The 6,308-nt window shown below is 37.4% G+C and overlaps 1 pseudogene; it reads right to left on the bottom strand.

Annotated features, from left to right (window-relative positions):
• Positions 1-2,771: 2,771 nt before the first annotated feature.
• Positions 2,772-3,724, bottom strand: LOC138159635 (transmembrane emp24 domain-containing protein 4 pseudogene; annotated as a pseudogene).
• Positions 3,725-6,308: the final 2,584 nt, after the last annotated feature.

The raw sequence follows: 6,308 nt of genomic DNA, 5'->3' as shown, positions 1-6,308 counted from the left end.
CCTGAATATAAAGAGAATTAAAGCAAATTTGTACAAATAAGAGACATTTTCGATTGATAAAAGATCAAAATATAGGAACAGTTTTCAGATGAAGTAATCAAAGCTATCTATAGTCATACAAAAATGTTTTAACCCACTATTGACTGGAGCAAAGCAAATTAAAACAATTCTGTGGTACTACCTCATACCTACTAGACTGGATAATAGGACAGAAAAGAAAAATGACAAATAGTGAAGGGGATTTGAGAAAAATGTGATATTAATGTACCACTGGTGGAGTAGTGAAAATGATTCAATCATTCTGTAGAACAATTCAGAATTCTAATCAAAGACTATAAAAACCACATAATACCCTTTGACCTAACAATACCTGTATCACAAAAGAGATAAAAATAAAAAAGAGAATGATCTATATATATGCAAAAATATTCATAGAAGCTCTTTAATGGGGGCAAAGAATTAGAAATTGAGGCGATACCTATCAATTGGGAAATGACTGAACAAGTTGTGGCATATGATTCTGATGCAATACTGTTGTTCTTTGAGAAGTGATGAGTAGATTGCTCTCAGAAAAGTCTGGAGACTTGCATGAGTGTAATGCCACACACAAGAAACTTTCCAGAGGACTGCTGCTGAGAACAGCTTTCAAGGTTCTGATTACATAGTATAGTGAACACTGTATTTAATAAGAAATCAAGCAATACATTCACAGAGAATGAAGGTACAGCATTCACAATGTTACAACTTATCACAGAAAATCAAAATGCAACATTCACAATGACTTATCACTAAGATAGCCACATAGTTTTCACTAAAGTGGTCACAATAGTTTTGAACAAAGTACAATCATTTAGTAACTCAATCATCCAATCATCATTAAGGAGACTTGCCTCCTTTAGGTTCACAAAATACAATAGTAAAAGTTCTACACTCATGGGGCACACTAAGTTACAAATCAGTCACTATTCAGTCATCAGTCTTTATTCAACCACCAGGCACTACTCAGTCATTAGTCTCTACTCAATACCCTCTTAAGGGGTAGTGGAAAATACACAGGCTCCTTGGTCACAAGAAAATCACAATCTTCTCAGTCAGTACACAATATCCAAGTAAAATCTTCTTTCAGCTTGAATCGAGGCTGGCTCTCAGTTTCCATGGTTCCTCTTCCACGTTCCCAGCTCCAACTGTCACCTTGGTTCAAAGATAGGCAGCTCCCAGTTCCTTGTCCAGCTCCTTGTCCAGTTCTTTGTCCAGTTTCCATTCCATACTGAAACTCAGAGTGTCCAGTCCACCTCAAGTTCTTCACAGTTTTTTTTTTCTGGGAACACAAAGCTTAATAGAGCTACAATAATATTCATACACTTTGTGGGCACCATCATCAACTCACTATCTGCCTGCGAAATCAACTCAGACCCACCAACAAGGTCTGAGAACTCAACACAAATCATCAACATAGAAATCAACACTTACCCACAAACAAGGTCCAAGAGGTCAGCACAAATCATCAGTAAAGTCCCAGGACATCCAAAACCCTCCTCTAGGACTTCTGTAAACATACAACCAGAAAATCCTCTTTGGGGGATTCCATTAAGGACCCAGGGATTCTGTGCAAAGTATCACAAACAAACATCAACACAGACAGAGCAAACAAGAGTGCCAGAATACCACAAGTATTCTCCTTGACTCTGCCACAATAACAGTCCTCTTTTCAGCCCCTGCCATCTCTAGCCCTGGGGCTATCCTTATATAGTCATTAGCTCCTCCCTAGGAGTTCAGAATTTGTGGAGTTCACACATTCTGTTTCTTAACAGACTGAAACCAGGTGTTAATTCTATAGCCAAAACAAGGTGTGAACTACTTCTGTGTTTGCCATTAGATGAGTTGATGCAAAGTGAAGTGTATTCTATATAAAGTAACAGCAATATTGTAAGATCATAAGTTGTGAATGACTTATCTATTCTCAGCAATACAATGATAAAAGAAAACTGTGAAGGACTTATGATGAATAATGCTATATCCATTCCCCTGAAAAAGAAATGATGCTGTTTGAATAGAGATTGAAGTATACTTATTTTTTGGTGTTATTTCACTGGAAAATCCATGGAAAAACTTGACTTAGGACCCATGGAGAAAATATTACTGCATCTTAAATAAAATTTAACAGCAGCTCCGTAGTGGAAGAAAGGAAGAAAATAGACTGCTTTCAACTGCTCACTCTGCAGGTTCCTACCTTAACTTCACATCCCCTTGATATCCATAAGGGGCTCAAAGTGTCCAGAGAGGCCTGTGCATGACTTACAGGCAAGACTTAGTAGCAATAGGCTGCAATGTCTGCTTGGGTCTCTACCTTCTAGAACTTTCATTGAAGAGTCTGACAGTTGCCACAGTAGTTATTTTAAAAAAATGTACACATTGACAGTGCCAAAGACTCTCATTTCTGCATTGATCTTTTAAACCACTCTTACACACAGGAAGTGACATTTCAGATTTGAAGGATAAAATATACATTAAAAAAATCTCATTCCCTTAGTATCCAAGACCTGCTACCTTGTTCATGGTTACAGATCATCTCAGTGAAGCCAGGACTAACTGGACAGCATTGACACTTGTGCTATTTGTGGCACTTCAGTTACACACAACATAGGCACAGTAAGAGTAAATCAGAAATCAAGGGAGCAAGTGAGTAGTCTGGACTTATTAACCAATGGGCTAGGAGAAATGACTGGACATGGAAAAAAAGAAGGCCATGAAATCAAGGCTGTGTCCTAATTAGCTGAAGCTCTTCCCCAGAGTATAGAAGTAACCTTGTGTAGGCTTTGACCAAGACCTTCCTTGGGGGAGATGGAGTTTGTTTCTGTGTAGTCCAGTGGCTACTAACCTAAGCCTGATTCATGTGGCTGCCATGGAACTAAAAGAGAATATATTCTCAATTTTTTTCATCTAAAATCCAAGTAGCCAGGGTGTGACAGAGGGAAAGTACCAAGTAAGTGGGATGAAAGGAAAGGGGTTGTACAGGAAAGAACTTTACACCAGCTTTTTCGCCTCAGAGAAACTCTTGAAGTGTTGCATCTGCCAGATGCCAGTGAGGATGAGGATAACAGTCTGAGCAATGGACTACCAAAGTACTCTCTGGTTGGTGGTCTCACTGGTCATGCAGAAGCATTCTTCATGATACCCTTGGTAGTTCTCTTCCTTTTGGATCTGTTCCACCTGATAAAGCAACTGGTGCACATGGCGTTGTAGTTCTGTTCCTTTATCCTCTGCAGCAATTTCAGGGTAGATGTTGGTATGCTCACCAACCTGAATATCCAGATTTACCCTGAGTTTGCTGCCTGAAAAGATGGTCATTCAAGTAGAATCTTAGTGCTGGCAGATCTGTTGATCACCTGGGGTATGGGAGGTGAAGGTGAATTAGCCTTCTGAACCATACTGCCATGATAACACCACCTTTCCATCTGAATCCTTCACTTCCACATGCATCCCCAGCCCTGGGGTAGAAGGCAGGAAGGTCTCTGTCTGCTTATCCCATAACAGGGTGAGGTTATTCCCAATAACCACAGTCTCGTCAGGGAATTTCATTGATGAAGCAGCATTTCTCCATCCTTCCGATGTGGGAGTAAAAGCCCTGCACTGGAGCCAAGGCCAGCCAGAGTAGCAGCAGCAGCAGCAGCAGCTCTTGTTGGCACATCACAGACCACAGCCACCTGGCCCAAACACCTGCCATAGCTCAAAGTATACTTTTTTTTCCTTTTTTTAAACTTTGTTTCATGAGGTTTTTTGTTTTTTGTCTATGTTTTCTTTCAAAACAGAATTATGATGGAAAATGTATAAGCTATGCATATGTATATAAATATAATGTATAAGCTATATAAAATTGCTTGTCTTCTCAATGGGAGAGGGGGTGAGAGGTAGGGAGAGAACCGGAAAGCAAAGTTTTCAAATTGAAGGTTAAAAAATGTTTTTACCTGTAACTGGGGGAATATAAAATTCTAAATGATTAAAAAAAAGAAATAAAAGCAAATTAGCCAAATTATTAAAAGGAGACAATGTCACTGAAGAAAGAACTCCTTTAAAAAAAGAATTAACCAAATCGAAAAGAGGTACTAAAACTCACTGAAGAAAATAACACCTTTAAAAATTAGAAATGGAGAAGTGGAGGTTTGTAATTCCATAAGACATCAAGAAAATAGGTAAAGAATCAAAAGCATGGAAAGAATTTTTTTAAGTGAAATATCTTAATGGACAAGCAACTGATGTAGAAAATAGATTGAAGAGAGATAATTTAAGGACAATTTGACTACCTGAAAGTCATGATTTTTTTAAAGAAGATGCATAGACATATTTCAAAAATGTATAAAGAAAAAAAACTATTCTGATATCTTAGATTCATTGAGAAAAGTAGAAATTGAAAGAATCTACCATTTTCATACTGGAAGAAATTCTATAATTTAAACCATGAGGAATATGATAGTCAAAATGGAGAGATCGTGGGTACAGGATTAAGTATGATGAGCAAATAGGGGAAAAAATAGGAATTTAACTTCTGGGAGCCAAAATGGTGGAACAAGCTGTAAACCACCGTAACCCTCTTATATTAGTCTCCAAACAGCCATATTTCTGCCCCTAAACAAACCCCAGAAGAGCAGAATCATAAAAAAGATGGGGTGAAACACTTTTTAGCCCATATTGGGCAATCAGAAAGAAAATCAGAAATAAAGGTGTGTTTCACTCAGGTAAAAGGGGATTGCAATCCAGCATGGTAAGTGTTCCAGCAAGCCAGCAGTAAGTTCTGCATCGGCAAACCAGTAGGAGATCCTAACCTCCAGTGTAGCCAAACAGACAAACATCAACACCAAGAATCCCCACTTGCTTCAGCATATTTAGGGAAAGCAAATCAGGGGAGGTGGTAGAAGCAAAAAAATGTCAATGAAGGAAAGGGTGAAAGGAAAAGGGAGAACAAAAAGGAGGAAAAATAGGACTGAAGGAAATATGTATTAGTAATCATAACTCTGAATGTGAATGGAATGAACTCTCCAATAAAAGGAAGTGAATAACAGAGTGGATCAAAAAAGAGAATCCTACAAAATGTTCTTTAAAAGCAACACACTTGAAGCAAAAATACACACAGAGAGTAAAGGTAAAGGGTTAGAGCAGAATCTATCAGGCTTCATCCAAAATTAAAAAAAAAAAACACAGGGATAGCAATCCTGATCTCAGATAAAGCAAAAGCAAAAATATATCAAATAAAAAAGAGATAAAGAAGGAAACAACATATTGCTAAAATCTCCCATAGTCAATGAAATAATATTAATACTAAATATGTATGCACCAAATGGTGCAACATCCGAATTATTTTTTAATGTATTTTGAACTTAAATATATAAACAAGAAAAGAAACACATTATAAACTTAAATACAAAAAAAGACAAGAAAAATGCATTACTCTGTGTACAGCAGGATAGAGAGGATTCAAAATATGAAGCAAAAAATGTCCATCCCAAGAAAGCCTATATGATAAATATTACATGTTGTGTTCAGAGCTATACATGCATCTTTTCTTTGCCTCCCTCTAAGCTTTGTTTTGTTCTCTGCTATGCACTTATTACTTTGCAATTCAAAAAATTGCCAGACTTTCAGGATTTTATTGTAAAAAAAAATCTGAACTGTCAGACTATATGGACTTTCTTTAAAAAAAAAAAACACGCCCAGAATTTAATAGAGAATTTGACATGCAAGAACCAGGACAAATATAAGGTAAACATCAAAGAATAATTATAAAGGACTCAAAAAGGACAGATTATTTACATTTTATATGAGGAAATGTAACCTATATGTCTAAGACTATAATTAGAAATTAGTTAGTTTGAAAGAAAGGTGGGAAAAACCTGAGTATAATTCATTCTAAAAAGTGATACCACTTAAACCAAGGTAAAAATAGTAATTATCTTATATAAATGATCTGTGAGAAGAACAACTGACATAGAGGAATTAGATGGAGGAGGAAAACTAGTAGTTCTGGAACCCTACACTCATAGGGAATGGGTTAAAGAGGGGATAATGAATATATTCATATATATAGAGAGAGAGAGAGACAGAGAGACAGAGAGAGAGAGACAGAGAGAGAGACAGAGAGAGACAGAGAGAGAGAAAGAGAGAGAGACAGAGAGACAGAGAGAGAGCAGAGAGAGAAAGGGAGAGAGACAGAGAGAGAGAGAGAGAGAGAGACAGGGAGAGAGAGAGAGACAGGGAGAGAGAAGGAGAGAGAGAAAGAGAGAGAGAGGAAGACAGAACAGGAGGCACACAAAGAG

This window comes from Petaurus breviceps, unplaced genomic scaffold (assembly GCF_028583685.1).
Source record: "Petaurus breviceps papuanus isolate PSGF00001 unplaced genomic scaffold, PetGlider_PUasm1.0 176, whole genome shotgun sequence".
In the NCBI taxonomy this organism is placed as follows: domain Eukaryota; kingdom Metazoa; phylum Chordata; class Mammalia; order Diprotodontia; family Petauridae; genus Petaurus; species Petaurus breviceps.
Note: the sequence above shows the minus strand (reverse complement) of the source record. Positions and strands in the feature narration are given on the sequence as shown.